Consider the following 22500-nt stretch of genomic DNA (forward strand, 5'->3'; position numbering starts at 1 on the left):
CAAAACGCCAATTAGGACCACCGAGATCCCCAAAGGTGGAAAAAGCATGTGAAAGATGGGCATGCAAATGATTGTAGACGATAGATGAAAAAACCAATAGCCTTGGAGTTCACCGTGAATCTGAAAACTCTATCCCTCAAGTATGAGATGCGGAGGCTAGCTCCCAAGGATCCAAGGCAAGATTGGAGGGCAACCTCAACAAGCGGCAGATCTAAACGAAAGGTGGCCCTCCCAAAGGACACCACCAGATGAAAACCATCGACGAGAGGTAGGATGGATCGGGGTAGAAAAGATGGAGAAGATCTTACGTGAGAGATTGGCTCCATGGGTGAAGTCCAGAGAGGAGGAGAGACCTTGCGGATCCATCCTTGCATCACCCTAGTGGAAGAAGCCATTGATGGTTGTGGAGGAGGTGGTCGCCGTGGGAATCGCCTTGGAGGTGGAGGTGGAGGTCGCCATCAATTCTTGGTACCGATTACTGTACGTGCTAATAAGGGCATAAACGGAGGATTCTATTGAAATTGATTGTGATACAAAGCGCAATAATGGGTTTGTTTCAAAACTGATGTTTGTAAGTTCTGAATGGTTAAGCCGACACTTGGATAATCATAGATGTTCAATGAACTAACAGTGTTTTCTCTCTTTCATAAGAGGCACTTCCTTAAATCATTTCATGGTCATGCAGGTTTTGAGTATTCATAAGTTTTGCTGGAGTGGACTCTAAGAAGTTCATTCAGATGGTCGAACATAAGAAGAAGAGAATCCTCGAGAAGAAAGAAGGCCCACTGAAATGGCAGCAAAAACATTATGAATATGCGACCAACATCTCATGGATCCGCTCATGCATTATCACACACCACCACGGGTTTGTTGCTTTCTCTTATGGTGGTCTGCAAATTATTTGGGGAAATTGCTGCTTTTTTGGGGGCCATTTGTGCACATCCTCTGTTGGTTCATGTATGAATGAATTTACGTTCTACTGGATATATGCTTCTCGATATTTGTATGTATGCTGCGACCTTCATGATGCTCTACCTTTCAACATGAATAAGTTCACATGCATATCTCTGAATTTCTTTTGCAATTCATATCTCGGATGTCACATGAATGTTCGTGATTTGCATTCTTATTCATATGTACACACTTGCATCTTAAATGTGCATCTATGAATGATTACTTGACTGGGTTCTGCATTATGGCCAAGAAGGAATGCTATTAGCCTTAGCTTGTGTTAGATATGATGTACTCCATATTGGGCAGCATAATATATTCAACTATGCTGGCACCTGAAAGATTCTTTATCTTTCTGGTGCTTTGTGATACATTCATAACCCTGAAGAAGAATTAACCATCCTCTGTTCGTTGTGAAGATGTATCCACTAAGTAGTTCAAGATTTATGAGTGAAAGTACTAAAGCTTACTTTGCAGAGCTCTGTTGACATGCAGCCATTTTGTTGTCAGGGTTCCATAATTCAGCTAACATAATTGGCCATCATGCATGACAGTAGAACAAAATGTATGCAATTAGTTAATTTGCAGCCTTGTGGAAAATTTTCTATTAGTTACCCCTCGTCAACAGCCATTGATACTTTAGAACTGAGATAGATTATTGTGTTTTTACAGTTATCATTTTACGTGATATACAAAAAGAAAAGTTAAAGAAGGATGGTGACACAAAACATGAAGCAGGTCATGTGATTACTTGAGGTGGAGATGCATTATGTGTAGTATTGTAGGGAACACCTGGAGGATCTTAACAAGCTAACATAAGCTTCATTCTTTCTCTTTGCATCTTTTCTTTCTCATTACTGATTCCAGTACAAAATTATAAAACGTTCTGTATGATGGACCTGCTGAAAACAATGATAATGAACATGCTGCGTGGCCTGGGATTTCATATGATAAATATTAGTACTTGTCAAAATATGCATTCAGTTTTCGTATCTTGGCATGTTACATTGAACCACCATATTAGCAGAGCTATTGTGCGTCAAATGATACTTGATACTTTCATATCTCTCGTTCACCGTTGGACTGTCTAAAACCTAGACTCTTTTTCTTCAGGTGGTACATTCACTAGATGGGGACTGGTCATAAGCTAACTATGGCTTCTTGATGCTCATTTAATTGATTTCTGCGTACGGAAGTTACATGTTATAATATACTCATGTATATACTTTGTTAACGCTACAAAGTTAACAGATAACTTGGGGCTTGTATATGTGTCAAATGAGACTATCTTATTTGGCACAATAAGATACTGTCATCCCTAATGTGTTGCTGGTCATAGCATGCAGAATGAATTCAATTTTTTTCCTTCTAATTTGCAAGATTAAAAGCAAGAGTATGGATATTTGACAATGTGAGAGATATCCAAGCCAGAGGCTAAAAGGTGTTGTGAGCCCGCAACAGCAAAAAGGAGCATGGAGTGATCGGTGGCGCCCCAGACAAAGTGGTTAACAACCCTCCTCCACTCCATTATTCATGACGTTTTTTTATTTACAAGCTTTACAAGTTTGAAATTTTGGATGCCCCTGATTAGGTGTAGAACCAAGAAGAATGATCAAGGGTGAACACATGTCTAGCGTGTTCTTAAAGGTGTTTCATTTTCCAAGACAAATTTAGATGGTTATATATTTTATGTTTACTGAACACCAATTTTATATGCTTGTTTTATTATATAGCCAGGGGCTAGCAGAACCATATAATTCCATATTCCTATTATAAAATGTAGCCATTAAGATTTCTCATAATTGTATAGAATTTCACGAGGCAGAAATTTGTGCTCTTCTTGGGGCCTATTGCATTATGGATCATGAGTTATCTTGACTGATTGCTTCAGCAAGACTCCTAATGCTTCAAAAACATTTAGCGGCAACCTCTAGGGGTCATGATGGCTGGTGATAGGCGCGGGGGTGGTAGAGGCCAAGTCTATAGCTTCGCATGCTCAGCAGGAAGGCTGAGGAGGGGCCGGCGAAGCCAAAGAGGGCGTAAGGAAGACAACGCGGTCATTGGTGGTGGCGGCTGGACTGAGGCATGGTGGTGGAGGTGCCTGAGGGTGGGCGGCTCCTTGGGAAGGACATGGAGGCTTGTGAGCATATCAAAGCGGATGGGGTAATGCACCAGGTTAGGGATAGGCTGGAGGAGGATATCTCGACCCGGCGGCGGCGCACTAGAGGGTAAGAAAATCACCAAGGCGCGATTTAGAGCAACCCGTCACAATTCCTGATGTAGCTGGTGATTCAAGGTGTGGTTAAACATCAGTGGCGTTGGACTCCACGTGGTTCCAACTTTTGTGTTAAAATGATGGCTTACAAGACTGATCTAATACACTTTGGAAGATCTTATGTTTTTGTAAACAACCCGATGGCAAGTTGCTTTACCTAATATACTGCAATTTATTTGTGTAGGTCTCCAGCATGTGAACGAACAAACTAAAGATAGATGAAGGTTTTAATAACGAAAAATCAGGCGCCTAAAAACCAAGGCGGGAACAAAATTACCACCACCATCTAAAATGGTAACAGTGTGGGCGGGGAGGTAGAGTGGTCGGGGGGATGGCTGCCTTCCGTAACTGCTTTGCTGTGGCGGCGGGGACTCTGCTTTCGATTTCCGCCACACCCGGGCAGCCGCTTTGGCCAATCACGGTTTTAGTTGATGCATTATGTTTGTTTGTTTAAAAAAATTAGTTTAAGTTGATGCATTATGTTTGTTTGTCTAAAAGAAAGAAATTAAAATGGTTAGCTCTCAATAACCAGTTATGGTGAATCTCAACATTTTAATAGTTCACTAATTTTGAAATAATAGAAAATAAAAAGGCAGCGTACTAAAAAATGCTTACTCGTAACAAAATAAACCATGCATTAGAAAAACACTGTTCATGTTGTCCAACAATTATTCACGGATATTAATTTTTTTTTTATTATTTTACAAAAATGTTCTATTTTCAAAAAGGTTCACCAATTTCAAAAAAAGTCCATGCATTTCAAGAAACTGTATGTGTGGTGTGAACTATACGTGTGCATTGAGAAATAAAATTTAAAAACCCGTGGCAACGCACGGGCATTTGTACTAGTCTCCATGAAAAGTAGTATTTGTGAAGTGTGGTACTGTACTATTAGAACTTGTGCTTGCCTCAAAAGATCCCTGTGCCATGAAAAGTTAGCAAACTGTTCAGACTTTTTGTTGTACAATTATATTACATAAAAATATAAGAAAAACTAGAGTAGTTTATCTTACAGAAAATTGTAAGGGACCTTGTCCAGGAAACATATTATTAGAAAAGTGCGGCATTGTAATATTAGAGCTTGTTCCTGCCTGAAAAGATCCATGTGTCAAGAAAAGAACCTAAATTGTTTAGAGTTGTTCTTGCAAAATTATGCTACATAAAAATATAAGAAAAACTTGAGTAGCTTGTCTTACAGTAAATTGTAGAGGACCTTGTCCATGAAACATATTATTAGAGTAGTGCGGCATTGTAATATTAGGACCTATTCCTGCCTGAAAAGATCAACGTGTCATGAAAAGTTACGAAATCGAGTATAGTTCTTCGGGTACAATATAATTAAAAAAAACCCATGAATCTTTCTTACTGTAAACTGTAGAGGATTTCGTCCGTGATACATATTATTTGGGATGTGTGGAATTGCTATATTAGTTCATGTACTTGCGTCAAAAGTTCCCTGTGGCATCATAAGTATTAAAATGTTTTAAAAAAATTGTGGCACAATTGAATTGCATGAAACATATTAAAGAACCGAGAGTAATCTGTCTTACGGTTAACGGTTGATGGCCTTCTCCGAGCGTAGTATCCGCCTTTACTTTGTTTGCAGCACCTGGTATTGATGAACCATATAAATAAGGAGACAATAACTGCTTGTGCAATTGTGAGAGAACGAACAATTGGTGTAGCAGTACCTTTTTTTGTTCCAGATTTTGGCTTCTTTGTTCCTATCTTTGCCTTCTTTGTTCCTTTCTTTTCAAGTGCATCTTTTGCTCTTTTTACCATTGGACCTTTTATTGCTTGGGGAACTTTAAATGATATGTTTCCATTGGTTATGAATTCATTGGACACATTCGAATTCATACGAACACTTTCAGGTTTGGCTGGTCCTCTTTGGCTTAGTGATTCATCTGCTTCTAGATCTAGTATATCTATAGCTTTCTCCAATTCTACAAGAAGTTCTTCTGAAACAGAGCACTTAAGTGCAACAGCGGTTGCTTTCCGAGAAATGCGAGCAGCGCGTGTTTGTAAAGTGTCTTAAGGATTGTCCTGGTTATTCGAAGAATAACCTCTTTTTGCATATTTTGTCCATCTGTGTAGTATATATTGCGATGGCAAAGTGAAAACTTCATTGATGTTCAACACTCGCAGAGCATGCTTGCACAATAGACCTATGCCATAAATACACACATGTTATGGTATATTATTATATACGAAAAAATTGCCAAAATCTGATTGCATACCTTTGGATTCATACTTTCTACAGGAACATGATATGGTCACATTCTCATGATTAAAGATAACTAGTGCGTCATCCTCAAATGGCATCGCCATGACCTTATATGTTCTGATTGTTCCAACTATGGAAATACTTTCGCACTTGACTGAATGTTGTTGTTTGAACTCCTCCTCAAAATCATTATAAATCCTCCTTGTATATGACTCAGCTGCAATCTTCAACATAGGTAAATTTCTTACAAAAGGAACCGGTTTAGACTTTCGTGACTTGAAATCTGCATCTAGTTCATTTCACGAAGGCTAGCAGCACACTTCTCATATTCTACTAAGAGCTCTGAAACACAGAGCTTCTTGCGAAATTGTTTCTTGAACACATTGTTCATACCTTCACTTCTTTGAGTTGAGGTCATGTCAGCAGAAAATGAATCATTGCGGTACACCGCAGCCCACTTCTCACGCAAACCATATAGAGTTTGTATCCATGAGTTCTCCACAAGATCATAAGTAATCAATAATTCTTGCCACTTCTGCTCAAAGTATGCCACTGAATTTTCAAGGTATACAACTCTCTTAAAGTCAGCAAGAAATCGAGGATGATTTGAAATTACATGGCTAAGATGCTTGGCAGCATTTTGATAAATGTGCCAAAGACAGAGACGACGGTGCTTCGTGCCTGGAAAAACTTTGTCAATTGCCTTGGCCATAGCGGCACATTGATCTGTGAAGATTGTAACAGGTCGTTTGCCAGACATTGTTGTTAAAAATGTGTTGAAGAGCCATATAAATGAATCGGTGGTTTCATCAAATAATAGTGCGGCTCCAAAAAGAATTGTCTGTTTATGATGGTTAGTTCCAAGAAGTGGTGCAAAGGGCATTTCAAACTTATTTGTTTGAAAAGTGGTGTCAAATGACAAAGCATCGCCAAAGCAAGCATAGTCCATGATAGCTTGACCATCAGCCCAAAAGAAATTAGCAATCCGGCAATCCTCCTCATCTAATTGTATGGCATAAAAAAAAGGATCTTCTAACTGTTTGTTTTTCAACAATTCTAGCATTGTTTGCGCATCATTGACATCCAAATATTTCTTTCGTTCGCGGCCAATATAGTTATTGCTATCCACCCGCAAGAAAGGTACATGCTGAGGTCCTCCATACCACTACTTGAAAAAGTTGAACACTTGGGCGGGCTTTAATCCTGCTTCCCTCATATGACCAATCACAAGTTTATCAGACTCTACCAAACGACGTTGTGACCGCAACATATGTCTCTTATCTGGACTTGCGAGATAATGATTGTGCTCGAGTACAACCTTTTGCACCGTCCAAACTCCCTCGCGAGTAATGCTAAACTGAATACGGGCATCACAACGAGACCTTGTGGCAGCATTTGGTTTCAGAGTGTCATGTTTCGAATGATTACCTCTTTCCCCTTCATTACTACAAACTATATGTTTCTGGTATACTGATTTATCAGGTCTCAACTTTGAGTGGCTCTTTCGGATGCTAAAACCAATCTTACCGGCATACTCGTTGTAAAATTCGTATGCATCTTCTTCCGACTTGAAAGCCATTCCAACTTTAGGAACAAGTAGTGATTCAGAACTAGTACCATGCACCTGCACTCAAATATATATAAATTTAATTGATAAGAATAAGTCATGATTTTGTTTGCGCAAATACATAGATCACTTTTGTACCTCATTGGAGTTTGCTATTGTAGCTGAAGCTTTCACGCCGGAAAGAGTTGAGCTTGACCGAATCTTCGCCCTGAACGCGGAAGCCTGTTCAGTTGGTGTGTGCATTGTCTTGTCACCAGCAAGGGGCGAGGAGGTGGCCATGGCAACATGATCTTGAGATGAGTCAAATGCGAAGGAGGAAACCGGTTGCGCTGCGGCGGCAGCATCGTACTGGACATTGGAGACGTCGGCTCCTCTGGTCACCTCACCCCCAGCTGTAGCGGCATTGTGCGGAACATCGGCGATATCGGCTCCTGCGATCACCTCTCGTCCGGCGTCAGCAGCGTTGTACTGGACATCGGCGGTCTCAACTCGTGTTATCACCTCGCGATCGGTGGACATTACCACTACAGCCGCGGCAACGTCGGACGCCCAGAAGTTGGAGGCGGCTGCCGGCGGCTGCCGGCGGCGAGTAGTTTCCAGATGCAATGGTATTTATCTTCAATAGCAAGCTAGCTACTTTTGTTCGTTGTAATCAACCACGATCTGCCTCATGTCCGGTTACAGATGAGATCAGATATACCACGCGTAGGGATACAACGTATCATCTTTTTTTTTCCTCCGATCGGTACGCCCAGTCCCTGCAGATACGTATCGACAATTAGGAGATTCCAAGCAGCTTTGAGATGCGTGCGGATGATGACGTGTCATAATCTTAAAAGGGGCCTTAAGAGAGGAAGCGTGCGGCCCGTTCCCAGAAATTTTTTCTCCGGAGAGGCGCGCTGTTTTTATTCCAAGGGTCACTTGATCTGATTTTACTGGAGGCGCTAGGTTATGCAAGATTGGGGAAGCTGGATAGGTGGATCGTGGGAGCTATCGGATGTGCATTTAGTTCTCACGCAGTTTTTGATGTTGATGGCTTTGTACCAATGAAATTGCAACAGAAGAGGTACGGGAGGGAGGTGTTGTCTCGTGGAACCCATCGTTTTTTGCCCATGGATTCTTCAGATTAATCAGCCGTTCTTATCAATGTTTAGTATGGGCAATTTTTTTATTTTCTTAGCATTTTGTCAAGTGGATCGATAAGTTCCTATGCATAAGATGCATGCTGTTCTGAACTTTGGCTACTGTTTTTTGTCTGAATGTTAGTTACCTGAATTTAGTTGAGAGGAAACATTTGCCCCATAGTGTCAACTTTGTGTGTCTGTACTATTCTGTTCCGTCTATCTACCAGCAATTGTTTCGGATGTTTCCTTCAGATATTCATGTATATTGTATGAGATATATATATGTTTCAGATTTTAGACACTTGCCTATGAATCACGCCTATGAATCGTGGTCGTGGGACAATCCTCTAGACGTAGGAAACAGAAATAGCAAAACAAAGATGATGTGTGTTCTTTAGATCTTCGTCTTAGAGGTTTTAACAGTCACACCTGATGTTTGTGTTTGTGGTTGAAGTCGTGTGAGGAGGAATCTCATTTCTTGTGTGTATAATTCCATGTTTTATGCAATCATTAAAGTATCAAGGGAGAGACGATGGGTAGATAACATTTCATGCGGTCACTTGCATTCTTTTAAAATTTTCAAGTTTTGATTATTTATTTTCAGATTCCTGCTTTCTTGCATTTGTCATTTTTAGTATTTTATTTATTTTAATTCTCTTTTATTTTCCCACTAGTGATTTTTTATTTTCATTCCAATTTATTCGTGCCCTAGTCATTTTCATTATCTTTTTCTTATCTTTCTTTAGTCATTCAATTGTCTTTGTCATTCTCCAGCCGGTTCAGTCTTCTCTAGCTATAATTCTTCAGTCCTTTTTCTAAGTATTCTTTGTATTTTCATTTTTCAGTTTTATTTTTAGTATTTTTTATTTATTTTCATTCTCTTTCATTTTGCCACTAGTGATTTTTTATTTTCATTCCAATTTATTCGCGCACTTTTTATTTTAATTATATTTGTTAAATATTTCTTTAGCTATTTAGTTGTCTTTGTCATTCTTCGGCCGGTTCAGTCTTCTCTAGCTATAATTCTTCAGTATTTTTTCGAAGTATTCTTGGTCTTTTCATTTTTCAGTTCTACTTTTAAGTAGTTCTCGTTATCTTTCTGTAAATTATTATTTTATTTAGTCTCTAGGGCAAGCATGTTACATGGGTTTTTGTTTTCTTATGAATCAATTTTCAGTCCTTAATTTATGTTTTTATCAGTCCCTCTTTATCCAGTCTCAATTCAGTTTCGTTGGTCATTCTCTTTCTTTTTCAGTGTTCAGCCTATCGTTTAGGCCATTACTACTGTTTCTTTTCATTAGTTCCTCTTCATTCAGTCATTTTGGGCATAGCATGTGCCATTTTGTCATATTTATTTGATTCCGATACTTATTTAACCTATGGTGAGTGTCACTCTCAGTCTTTGACTGAGTTAAGACCTTGTCACAATTGCGGGTTTGGCTTCCGGTTCGTTGCTTCTCTGGACATATTTTACAGTCCCTATTTTACATGTCTTTCACTGGCAAGCTTATGGTTTAGTCATTCTTCTCATTTTATTTCTCAAGTCCTCATTCATAGTCTAAGTTCCTTGTCTTTCATAAGTTTTCAGTCATATCATTATTGTCATTCTTCGGTTCTACTTTTCGTACTTCAGTCCTTGTCAATGTTCATTTTTGTTTGTATAGTTATAGATTTTCACCATGTGTGCACCTGAAACCAATATTTTTATATGGTGTGGCACCATGTGTGCACCATGGTACGCAATGCTCCAGCTCTGCCGTTGGCTCTCGCCGAGGAGGGGGGAAGGGGTGGGGGACGGATAGCGCATGGGGTGGGCGTCGTCGCTGGAGTGGCGGGCGGTGGGGGTGGGTTGGGTGGCGGTTGGTTCCGTAGTGGCCGCCGGCACGGGAGAGGGCGCTCGTGCCCATGTCCACAAGTTTGTAGTTTGCTTCACTTTCTTAGCCAAGAAATTTCTTTTGTTCACTTTTTTAAAATATATTCATGTACTTAGTATCTCAGTTATGCAAGGCAAAAAAAATCAATATATAGCATTTTAGTACGTGCATGCCAGTTTTGTGTTTCGTTTGGTGTTTTATTTCATGTTCTTTGTATCTCAATTATCTTCTTGAATCTTGGTGTCTTGTTCATGGTCTTTGCAAGGTCTAGCTGGTGGAAGAGAAAGGAGAAAGGTTTTGGATCAAGGCCTGGGAACACCCATAACAGAAAGAAAGGAGCGTGTGGTCACAGACGGCCAACTGCTGATGGAGCCCAGAATCACACGAGGTAGACTAGACCGTCAGTTTGCTGTGTTTTTTTTTTTAGGGATGCTGTGTTTTTCGTTTTTAGTCTGGACCGTGAAATGCAAAACTGCAGGTTGCTTTACAGCATCTCCCGCCGCGTCCCCCAAACGCCGCCCCCAAACATTAAAAATAATTTAAATAGATAGAATAAAACTCTTTACTAATATTCAAATCGGTTCAACATAAACAAAATACATATAAAACTTTGAAAAAACATAATTAAATTACATATAAATTATTTTAAACTACTACTTCTTCTTCTTCGATGATGGCCCCGTCTCGTCGTCGTCATCACGGTGGCGCTTCCTGCTCGTCACCTCTTCCGAAGAGGCGGTGTCGGCCGACGCGTCGGAGTCCTCCTCGTTGTCGCCGGTGCTCGCCGGCTGCGCCTTGGCCTTGGCGGTATTGGCCTTCGCGTCCGCCTCCGCCTTCGCACGGGCCACCGCCGCCTCCTCTAACCCTTCTTCCTCCGTGTCCTCCTCCACGCCCATCCATTCCTCCGCGCTTTTAGTCTGGACCGTGAAATGCAAAACTGCAGGTTGCTTTATTCCGGTTCGGTCTGGATTAAAAATCACAGCCCATTAACTGACGTGGCCCAGGTTTCCGGTTTTGATCGGTGAGTTCGGGCGGAATGAAAAATGAAACCAAAGGAGGGTTCTGATTGGCTTAAAAAAGTGACTGTGCATGAATTGAAAAACAGCTAGCTGTTATTATATGTAATTAGTATCGTTAGATTTCCTATTGAAAAGAACTTTTCAATGATACTAATTTCATACAAACAATGTTTATTTATTTGAAGTAATTCTTGGTCAAACAAAAAACACGTAAAACAAGGGTGCCTTATTCTTTAAAACGGAGGTAGTAGTTCTGGATACATCCATATTAGCGATAAGTAATACTTATGAATCGAAGGGAGTAAGAGAAAAAAAGTTGTTGTGATTGGCGAGTACTTTCGAGTACTACCCAGTACTAGTGGTCCAATTTATTCGATCCGTTCGATCTAGCAGTTAAATATAGATTTTTAATTAACTTAAGCATGGGTACTGTGGTAATTTTTGGAGGCTAACCCACCCCGCACGACCGGCCGCTAGCTAGCATTACCTGAGTTCACGATCTGAGTGTTGCGCCTCCGCAATCCTCTGCCCCTGCCCCGTCGCGGCCGCCCGCTGGACGCGCAGCCAAAGTCTCCACTCTCCGGAAGCGCAGCCGAATCAGATCTCCGCCTCTGCACCCCATTCGTGCACCGCGCCGCATTGGTAAGGAGCTCGGCCGCCTCGCCTTATAGGTCGCGAGCCTCGTCTACTCGCCCAGGAGCTCGCTCGCCTCGCCCACTGCACCGGCACCGCCCAGGAACCAGGATCTCCCAATCCGAAAATCTGGCCGGCATCGTCCCTGCACTCCACCGCCACCTCCGAGATAGTGATTGTAAATCAGTACGACATTGTTTCTTTGATGACCAGGTTAAAAATTTCCTTGTGCTATTCATGCAATGGTCTAGGTCATGATGTTAGGAAATATCACTGTGAGAACTCATGACAGCATGAATTACCTGGAATTTAATCATGTTAAAGCATAGGAAATATCTCAACTCTCAAGTAAAAGCCTGCAAATGCAGTGGTGCTGGTTTAACTACTCTGCTGTGATTTTTGCTCAGTTGTGATCATCTGATCTAATTAGTATATTGGATATTGACATTGTCAACTGTAACAATGAGACTTTTCTTTTCAAGCAATGTCAATGTCGATATGAAGATTTGTCCCATGATTCCAAGACACTATCAGCAACACAAGATTTAATGGTCGTGGCTGGTATAAACATCCCGTAGTCACAAGTTTTACACATGTTAGACAGACTTTTCGGTGGGGATGGTTCTTTCGTGCAACCATATGTGAGTGGACGCTACTCAAGGTAGCCATTGTATGAAATTACATCAAACCGTCATGTAACTTTCACTATTACAGGTCTAGATATTTGGGTTCGATCGACTTACTAATTTTAGAGAATTTAAGAATACTTTTGGATCCAGGGGAATATATCATGCCCCCCTACGGGGACCTCACAGCGATCCACGATAGAAACTTGGCTGGGGGCTAGCTCGCGCCGTTTGATCTGCAAATTAGCCCCGCGTCAATCCGGGCCATTCATCTGTGGAACAAAACCGAAGAAGACGAAAACCTAGCCCGAAGGCCCAATCCCCTCGCTTCCTCCTCCCCAATCGGCTGGCCTCCTCCTCTCCCAATCGCACCTCGTCCCGTCGCCGCCGCCCCCGCCTCCATGTTGATCCCAACCGCGCATCCTCCCGTCGCCGCTGCCGCCGACGAAGGTCGTCGACCCAGACCGCGCCCCATCCCGTCGTGTGTGCTTCGTGGTCTTCTCCATCGAGACAACAAGCGAGGAGGTCGAGGAGGAAGCCCTCCATGGTGCCGCTGGTGCCCTCCATGGGCCGCCGCTGCTGGAGACGATGGCGAGGTTTGGCAGCACGGGGCACTTCGTGCCTCCCCCGAACTGCTCGGCGTGGAGTCCGCGGCCGAGCCCCTTTTCATCATCCTCTTTCTTGAGGCGGCCAAGGTCGTCCTCGTCCTCCTCCTCGACCAACGGCGATGCCCTCGATCTATCGATTGTGCAAACTGCCTTGACCAGTTAGATTCTGGCTTTTGGCTTGGGTTGGGGAGAGCCGTTGTAGGAGAAGACCTTTTCCATCATTCTCTGGCTCGAGACCACCAAGGTCGTCCTCGACCACCAAGAGATTGGTAAGGGCACCAGGGGCCTCCTCAATAATTTATCTGGTCTTGATTTGGATCTCCCTTCCCTCTTCTCCTCCCCATAATTTTTCGTTTTTTGTTTGTGTAGAAGTTCCTGTATCTATGCATATAGGGTGTTTGAGGAAAATCCAAGCTGTGTACATGTACAACTTAATTCCGTATTATGTATGTTGTCAACTCAATAATCCACCGAAAATTGCCTGCAATCTAAGATGACTTGCACATATAATATTTGCATTTCTCAATTTTGTGACTTTCATTTGAAAGCAATCACTAACGAGATATTTTAGTACATGTCTAGGAAAGTAACATGTGTTAGATTGCTTGAGACACCCATCACATAGTATTTCTCAGATTGGAAGCTCATATACAGATCTCTTGGTTATTTGAGAAGTATTAGATGATTTCAGTATCGTTCTTACCTATCAAGAGTAGGGTTGTTCTGCTGATCAAGAGTACAGCCAGCGGGGCATTTAGGATGCTAGAAAATTATCTCCGGGTAAATTACTGCCGAAGTTCATGGTAGTCGGCCAGGTCCTTCCAGCACCTGGGAACAAAGCATCGACGGCGGCGACCTTGCCAGCTCCACACTGTCCTAGGTATACTTGATACAACCTGAACTTTCATTTATTACTTTTTCAGCAACTCTCTGGACATCGTCTATTGTGGTTTGCCAAATTTAATCTCAATATCTTCTTATTTTTGTTTGTGCAGAATTTTGGGTGGAAGAATCATGTGTTTGTCCGAGCTTGGCGTCGTATCTTTATTTGGTATGTCCCTTCGTAGGCCACCTCACCCATTGTTGTTTTGCTTCTGCACTCCATCTCACATCTCCTCTCCTCGGTGCTCAACCCGAGGAGCGCGGGATGCTGCTGTGCGGCCGCATTCCTTCCTCTGTCTGATGTACAAGCTCGGGCGGATCTTGCAGATGACCGCAACCTGAACGCTGCAAGTTTCGATCATGGTTGCGATGAGTTTCTAATCGGTTGGCTTCTCGGTTTCACCAGCCAATTTTGTCATGTTTTGCGTCGCATCAAGGGCGCATCGTACTCCATGCATATGTTTGATGTTTGACCATGCTGTGTTTTTTCTGCAGGAGCCATCACATTCCATCAAGGTCGCACCGTATGCCTTGAATCTGTTGATATTTGACATGCCATCTTATTGCTATAGGGGTCGTTATGTCCATGATCACCGGGAGAGCCATCTCCCTGGTTGTGGTCTCACCTCAAAGCGACCAGCGGATGTTAGACACACTTGTCTGGGTTGGATCTAACAAGGAGGTGCCAACTCTCTTAGCATGTCTTTCTAACTCTAATATTTGTTTTGTGCATTTCATATATAGGTGGATTAGTATTTGGAATTGATATAACCCATAGGCATATTTCTTGTACAATTGAAAATGCAGAGTAGGGGCTGAGATGTACACTATATCTGTTTATAGCCATTTGGTTGTAAGGTACAATCAAGATGAACAATTCAATATTTTACTATTTGGTAATCTAAATTATGAACCATGTCGCACCATTTTTTTCATAGCAGCAATGTTTCTCACTATATATTGGAAAACTGTGTTTGGACAGGTCAATTGCAAAGAACACGTGAGGCTTACATCCGATATAGAACATAATTGGTAAAATATTTTGAGACCATGGTTAGATCAATTGATTCTTTGTACTTGGGTTTGCATCTTCTCCCTTCTGTCTTATGTGTTACGAATTGTTAAAACTTATTCTAGATTTATTATGGTTGTGGTTGCTGCTCCAAGCTATACTCTTGTGTGTTGTTTTTTACTACCTCCTTCCTTTCTGTAGTGGTTCATGGGTAAGAGACCAGGGGTACGATGCTACAGCGGCAGCTCTCCAGGGTGGCGGCGAGGAGTCAGATGATAGGATGTTGAGCAAGATCGAAATTTCCCAACCTACATGAACATCTTCTCCTTTTAAACGTCAGTAGAGATGTTTTTTTTCTTCATTTTTTCTTACTTATTAAGTATCTAAATTTATTATTTGAATGAGTTTGTGTTGTCTCCTAATTATTTAATTCAGAAGTTAGTCAAGAATTAAGCTCATGGACTACCAAGTGTTCCATGGAGAAATTAACTTCTGCATACCAACTTCTTGTGTTCATACATACAATCCTACATGGTTGGCCTTGAGGGTTTGCTAAATATGGGCAATGATTATTGTAGCTAATAAGACGACTGTTTCAGTTACCACCAGGTTTTAGTCTACAATATTGGTTGCCATAAGCAATTGGGGTATAGCCATATTTTGGAGGACATTTAAATAAGCTTTGCTTTATTCCGAAGTCAGTTTACACAATTTCTGATGCAATCTTTTTTATGCATCCATTCTCTCTCTTAATTTACTTATTTCATGGTTTTGAATGCAGGGGTTTATTTGGTAGTGCCAAATGCCAATTGCTATGTGATTTAAACCCACATTGCTCTATAAAACTTGTTATATTGACTGTTGGACGGTATCATTAATCTAATGGAGTACACCGCCAAATTTATATCTGTTACCTGGCCACCATAGTTGATGCCAGTTGTGACTGGGGACATGCTACTTTAGCGAGAGGTCGACCTTTTTTTCCTTTGCATGAATGACTTCAAGTGGCCGTGTTTTGTCTCAGCATAGCTACTGATCCTTCTATCCTTTTAGCACACACTCCCTCCATTCCTAAATATAAAACGTTTTTGGAGTTCAGTTTGCTGGATCAGCTCACAGTGAGCATGCGTGCCAGACCTTGGCTTGAGCAGAGCTGAGCAGCGTGTTCTAAATAATGTGTGTTTTGGCTTAGTTGTAGGTGGAGAGCATCAAACAATTCTGAACCAGCGTCAAGTAGGCAATGACTCTGATGGTGATGGTGATACAGACATACAGTTACTTGGAAAGTGTACAAATCCATGTCGTTCACATCCCAGGTAGCCGATAGCATGTCATCAATGTTCTTTGGAGACGTGAATAGAAAATGTGTTTCTGCTACATAATCACACTCAGATCCATCGCTACTAATCTCTACCTCGTACGTGCTTTACAGGTAATAAATGAGATGATATGGTTGGCCAACATTGCGCCTGGCATTTTGATAAAGACTGAAATATGTTCAGCTCAAAGGTGAGACCCTGCTTTTACAATCGCAGAATACTGATCTATCATGCATACAAGTCAAACCATTTTATTCTGATGTTACGATCTAAAAAGTAGAAGTAGTAACTGAGTAGATCCACTCACCTTTAGTCCTTAAAAGTTTAAGATTTGAAGACTATAAATGGGAGGCCTTTTACATATCAGCATTACAGTGTGTGTATGAGTATTGTTATGATCATTTAAGGTTTAACTAGATTCTCATAGCTATCGTACAAAACTATCTGCCGGTCTTCCTCTGTATTTAGTTTATCCATAGTGATATTAGTAAATAGTTTGTGGATGGTAAATGGGTCATATACATTGATATGATGTGAATACTTTTTGTTTGGCAAGTGCATATGTTAAATGTGGTCATGCTATACTGTTCGCAGTTCGAAATATTTAGTACAGTGTTAGTTTTGCTCCATGTCTCTCCAGGTTTCAGACTCGGTGTATATTTTATTCTCTCCAACTCTATTTTTTTTTCTGATTGGCATTGCTGAACTACACTGTATTCTAAGAAAAGAGGGGATCTAAATCTGGAAATCCATATATACATGCTGGTTAACTTATTCGCCATTCTTTGGCATTCCTTTAATTAGATACCATGGATATGTTGCTTTATTTATAAAGCGGGGCGAAAGCCTATTTCGAGGATACCATGGATATGAAGTGGTTCTCCTCATGTTGTCTGGGTCTCTGTCTATTCTCGAGTCTGCAGTATTCACTCTTTGAATGATTACAGATGATATCGATATATCCATAATTCTTAATATTGGCTTATAGTTCTCAGTTTGTAGAACATAACTAATTGTTTGCTGGTTCCATATTATACATCTCTATATTAAACATCTGTTTATACTCATAAATTCCCAATATAGATGGATAATGTTTTTTTTTCAAATTCTAATACCTGCTTTCCAAGCATGTAATCTCAACAAATATCAGCTGAATATGATTTGATACATAACTAGCATGACACACAAATAATAATGTCATAGTGGATGCTCCCTTTTCAAAGATCATGATTTGTTAAGGTAGCTGCTCTTTTCTAAGGCTGATAATGAGCTTTGGAAAATCTAATTAGTTCTTACAAACCTGGAGTCTATAATTGTGGCTACAGAGGTTCAGGTTTGATTCAGGCTATTAGCTAAAAATATTTAAGAAATTACTAGGCTACCGGCTGAAGTAAATAGACACACTACATATCATACACATGTTCACCGTGACCAGTTATACATTATTTTATGCCCTTCCTGTTTGCCCCCTTGATACTATGTGTATGGAACATTAAGCGAAAATCTGAAGTATGTTTCTCCTATTGATTGTCTGTAGGTCTCTCCATCTCTCCCTTTGACTAGCCACATGGTCGCCCGTGTCCTAGAGCAATGCCTTCTGAGCCATATGCTACAGCATTACCCGACACCCTAAGCTCGGCTCTGTCGATAGTCTCACTTAAATGACAAGCATCCTTTGCCTCTTTCCCATTTTTTCTACAAATACTTCAGCTTAGCAACTTTTAATGTTGCTATCCTTTTGTGTTTGCAGCATGCACATATTTATAAAGGTAGATACTTTTCGTTTGAAATGATATGGTATGATTCTACAAATATTATCGAGAATTGAGAAAGGATTATATTTCTCCGTTAGCTTCCTGAAATGAAACTTAGTAACGTGAGAGAAGAAGCCGACTTATTGGCTCTTTATCAGCTTGCCAACATAACAATGTGATTTTAAATTCAAGGCGATTTTTTTGATTGAGTGATGTTCCTACCGTCTATCTATTACCTGGAGCATGAAAATATGATGTGTGTAAAGTGTTGATACTGTTCAAAGTATGCGGATAAATTACCCTGTTTTCCAGATTATATTAGCCGGTGCATAGACACCTACCTGATTATATGAGCCGGTGCATACATACCTCCCTAGACAACTATGTATTACACAGTTCCTGTCGTAATTTTTTTTGTTTCTCTGATAAGATAAGACATCCCATGATTTTAAAATTCTATTGATCGTTCTATAATTGATTGTCAGTTTCCCTAATTACATTCATAGAGAAATCGTCCTTGTGGCATCAGAAAATTATGCCATGAACAAACTTATTATGTTTGATCTTCATTTAATCAAAGTTTGCATCTGTCATTTTACTTTCGATTGTTTTCTCTACTTGGAAAAGGTAGTAATCCTACTATAGCTGCAAGCCTTGGATGCAATGCTTTCACATATTTGTGTAGGATATATGGATTTCATTAAATGAGCTAATTAATTCAGTTTGATCTAATATTTGTCTCCTGTGTAAATAGAATATATATCAAAGATTTTGTATTGGCACATCAGTATCATCCATATAAGAAGTTTATCCTAGCATCTACTTTAGGATGTGTGAGATTTTCTTTGGATGATAAGAAACAATTTCCAATCATTTTACTGTTGCAACCACCAATGTTCTGAAACTGATAGCTTAAAATATGAGACTTGAGTTAAGAAAGAAAATGAAATATCCCTTATGTACGTAGTATATATGAGTGTGTTGAAAAAACTTTTCATGAAGTAATAGTATTGTAGTGAGCAAGGATTAATGTTTTCTAGCTTCCAATTGTCATTGAATAAGAACACCAGTTTTATATTGGCAGCAGATACACATCCTGATTGGTCATTCAACTTTAACTTGCAGTTCACTGCCATGAACCCAACAATGACAAGGCAAATCAACAGATACAATGTATGAGTGTATTAATAAGTATATGAAGTATTCAAATAAATTAATATCATAGATTATTCTTTATTGTATTGATAATATTTGAATCTTTTTCAAATGGAAAATTCAGCATCAACTATTGTATGTCACAGTTCTGCGAGAAATCAACATCCTATCAGCTTCCCTTTTTAAAATCATCGGCTGAGAGCTTTCAAGTATCCTCAGATGCATCTTCAAATTTCAAAGAGTCATGAAGCTCAAGATCAACTCGTATGTCATGATCAAACGGGCCCTTTCTGCTACATAGTGATCACCAGATCTCCCATAATTAATTAGCTTTTTCAACATTCAGTTAGTTCAAAAACAACACATAACCATTATGAAGCATACTTGTATGTGAAAAGATGTAATATAACCTTCTGAAGCACAAGTGAGCACTTGGAACAAATAGGACAGGCTACACAGGTTCAATAATTTCGAGTTGAACATTTCTGACCCTCAACACTCTAAACAAACAGGCTACAAGTATCTTGTAAAAGTTACACACGTTTTTTATCAGCAATTCCAATATGTGAAAAGCTACAGAACAGCTGAGCAGATGATGAACGTTGCACCCCATCAGGCCTAGGTTGCTTACATTGGTGTTGACTTCCAAACACTGAACCAAGTGAACTAGCTACTGAGAATTGCTTACAAAGAAGTATAGCTACTGAGGATCCAGACTGCAGAGTGATATCTATCTTCTGGAACAGGTAGAATGGAGCTATTCGTTGAAAAAATAACAGTTTAATGCCACCACTGTCTTCTGTCCTCCGGACAACTGTATCATGGACTTTGTTTCTCCCTTGCCAGTGAAGGAAATCTGAAACGTGAAAAACCTTTAGGCTGTGTTTGGATGCAGTGAATTGAATCTAGAATTGAATTGGACTGGAAATTCCAAATCTAAAATGGAAATGAATTGGCTTTCCATTTAAATTCTATTGTTTGGTTGTACTTGGAATTTATTGTTGGAATCAAAGAATCTATCCAATTCTAATTGCTGTTTGGATGTATAAACAATAGAATTTGATATTTTGTTGAGTATAAACAAAATAAGCTCGTGCATATGTAAAAAAAAATAGCATGTGTATAAAATATAATTTATTTTAACTGGTTCACCAATTCGTTGTGCCAACAGACTCCACACTTACAAATTTAGATTCAACATTCAACAACAATAAACATCAAGCCATGTAGCATCAAGCTGTTTCAGGCATGTAGCCGCAAGCATCAGGCCAGACTATAGAATATAATTTGCAAACATGCTACCAACCGCAAGCAAAAGCAAAATCGAATACGCATTAATCAGGCCATGTAGGAGATGCAGAACAGCTCGTCGTGAAGGCTTGAAGGCAGCTGGTCGCGCGGCGGCCAGCGTCGGTGGCAGGTGGTCGCAGAATCCAGCGACGCGGCCGGCGTTGGTGGCAGTATCGAGCGGCGGCCGAGGACCCTTGCAGCCGAACTTCATCACAAGCGGCAACCGGCAGAATTGGGAGCGGCCATGGAGGCGCCGCGTCAGGCTCTACTGAGTGGCGGCGGCGAGCGGAATACTGGATAGAATATACAAATAAGTACATAGCAGTTCAAGAAGGAGGGCTGGGCAAGCACCACCGCTATCCACCGCCGCTTAATCGCATCCCGCCGGCCCCCAATCCCCTGCTCGACCTAGGGTTTGGACAGGGTTAGGGCGGGGCGGAGCGGACGCCGTTGCTGCGGGCGGGGAACAGCGCAAGGAAGAGCGCGGAGGAGGGCAGAGGGCGGAGAGTGGAGGAGGGCGCCGGCGTCGAGCTCGGGTCAGTCGCGGAGTCGCCTTTGCCGAGGACATTTGTTTCGCTCGGGAAGATCGGAGGTAACGTTTCGGGAGCTTCGCTGGTCAATTCCACGCGAATACGGAGGTGTGACCCTCCGAATTAACCATCGAAGGAAAAGGCCTCACCCGGGTGCGGCTGGAATTTGCCCCAGGTTTCCAAACATAAATTCCATGCGCAACCAAACGAGCGAATTGGTGGCCTAAATTCCAATTCCCCAATTTCTGTTCTAATTCTGTGCATCCAAACACAGTGTTAACAAATTTGACGACAAATCAAACAGGGTGTGATCACCAAAATAACTCATGAAGAGTTTAATAACTTGAGAATAGTTTCTTTCACATGAAAAACCTGGAAATAGCATCATAGCATCATCTGAATTTCAATATTAAGAATCAATGATCCAGGACACATGAAAAGAAGGAATTTAGCACCAGGCACATGAAAAACTTGCTTGGGTCTGTAGATGACGAAACAACATCTGTATTGCAGCTAGAATGCTCTTACGGCTTTAGTCATGCAGCAATAAGTGAGCAATATTTTGAAGTGATGCATGCAACAAAGATATGATTAAGGTCAACAAATTGATTAACTATTTCCTTCTATGTGACGAAGCTCTATAATTCAAACTGAGAAGGGGCATGTGGCTGCAGGAGCTAGCATCAGCAACTTCTGCTGGACAATCAAATTGAATTTTCAACACTGAGTTACTATGGAAATATTTAATTGCACAAGTTGAATCTTGTTACTATCTTTAGTTCTGCGCACAGCTATTCAATAGGCTGCCAAGTAAGTTCATGTAGCCGGCTAACCCAAGCAGCAAAAATCCTACTGAATTTATAATTCAAGATACATGAGAAATCAAAAATGGATGTGGATCCATTCACCTTGGCCAAGCAACCACTCTTACTGCGCATGTTCGTCATGTTCAACGCCACCAGTGCCTCCGAAACGTCGCACCGGCATCTGGTCACGCGGCGTGCCGGTCACCCGCAGCTTCAACGCCGCGCTTGGAGGCTACCGCTGGCTCCTTTGCCTTGGGCCGGCGCCGCACCGGGACACCATCTGAGAGCGCTTTGCCTCCGACGTGTAGCGCCGGCGTCTAGTCCTGCGGCGGGCCTGTACACCTGCAGCTTCTACGCCGCGATCTACGGCAACAGCTGGCTCCAACTCCTCTGCCTCGCCCCGGCGGTCCACCGGAGGAGACTGGAGGTCGCTGGAGAGCTCCACGTCTCGCGGGTAGAGCACGTCTTCCTGGGCGGCGAATCCCGTATGTATCTGCACGGCCCGGCATGAGTCGCGGATGCCCACCAACACGGTGCCGGAGTGGCGGCCGGAAAGGTGAATTTTTGCAGGGGCTAGGGGATGGCGGTGGTGAGCGAGCGCAGACGGGCGGCGAGGCAGTATGCCGGCGAAGAAGAGGTGGTGTTGGGGGGGGCGTAAGAATGCGTCGGCGTCAGGGCGGCGACGAGGGGAGGCGACAGGACGGCGGCCGCCTTCATGGCGCGACGAAGGGATGGTGAAGTCAGAGGTGGGATGACATCTAAACGCGAAATTACGTAACTACCCTCCTATTAAATTAAAATAAATAGATAATTCCAGTACTTACCAGTACTTAATTTTCACTACTTTT

The 22500-nt window shown here is 41.5% G+C and overlaps 2 long non-coding RNA genes across 5 annotated transcripts; both read left to right on the forward strand.

Moving 5' to 3' along the window:
• The first annotated feature begins 701 nt into the window (after nucleotides 1–701).
• LOC124658210 lies at nucleotides 702–2640 on the forward strand. Its single transcript, XR_006989070.1, has 3 exons — nucleotides 702–865; nucleotides 2332–2455; nucleotides 2543–2640. It is a non-coding gene; the product is annotated as an uncharacterized LOC124658210 (long non-coding RNA).
• A 10187-nt stretch (nucleotides 2641–12827) lies between these two features.
• On the forward strand, nucleotides 12828–17892 carry LOC124653791. 4 transcript variants are annotated; one of them, XR_006988024.1, is made up of 9 exons: nucleotides 12828–13784; nucleotides 13900–13955; nucleotides 14114–14170; nucleotides 14282–14468; nucleotides 14594–14644; nucleotides 14769–14818; nucleotides 15000–16114; nucleotides 16231–16307; nucleotides 17655–17892. It is a non-coding gene; the product is annotated as an uncharacterized LOC124653791 (long non-coding RNA). The 4 variants fall into 4 exon arrangements; XR_006988023.1 differs by having other exon boundaries at nucleotides 15000–15133; nucleotides 15997–16114; nucleotides 16231–17892; XR_006988022.1 differs by having other exon boundaries at nucleotides 16231–17892.
• Nucleotides 17893–22500: the final 4608 nt, after the last annotated feature.

This window comes from Lolium rigidum, chromosome 5, assembly GCF_022539505.1.
Source record: "Lolium rigidum isolate FL_2022 chromosome 5, APGP_CSIRO_Lrig_0.1, whole genome shotgun sequence".
NCBI lineage: Eukaryota > Viridiplantae > Streptophyta > Magnoliopsida > Poales > Poaceae > Lolium > Lolium rigidum.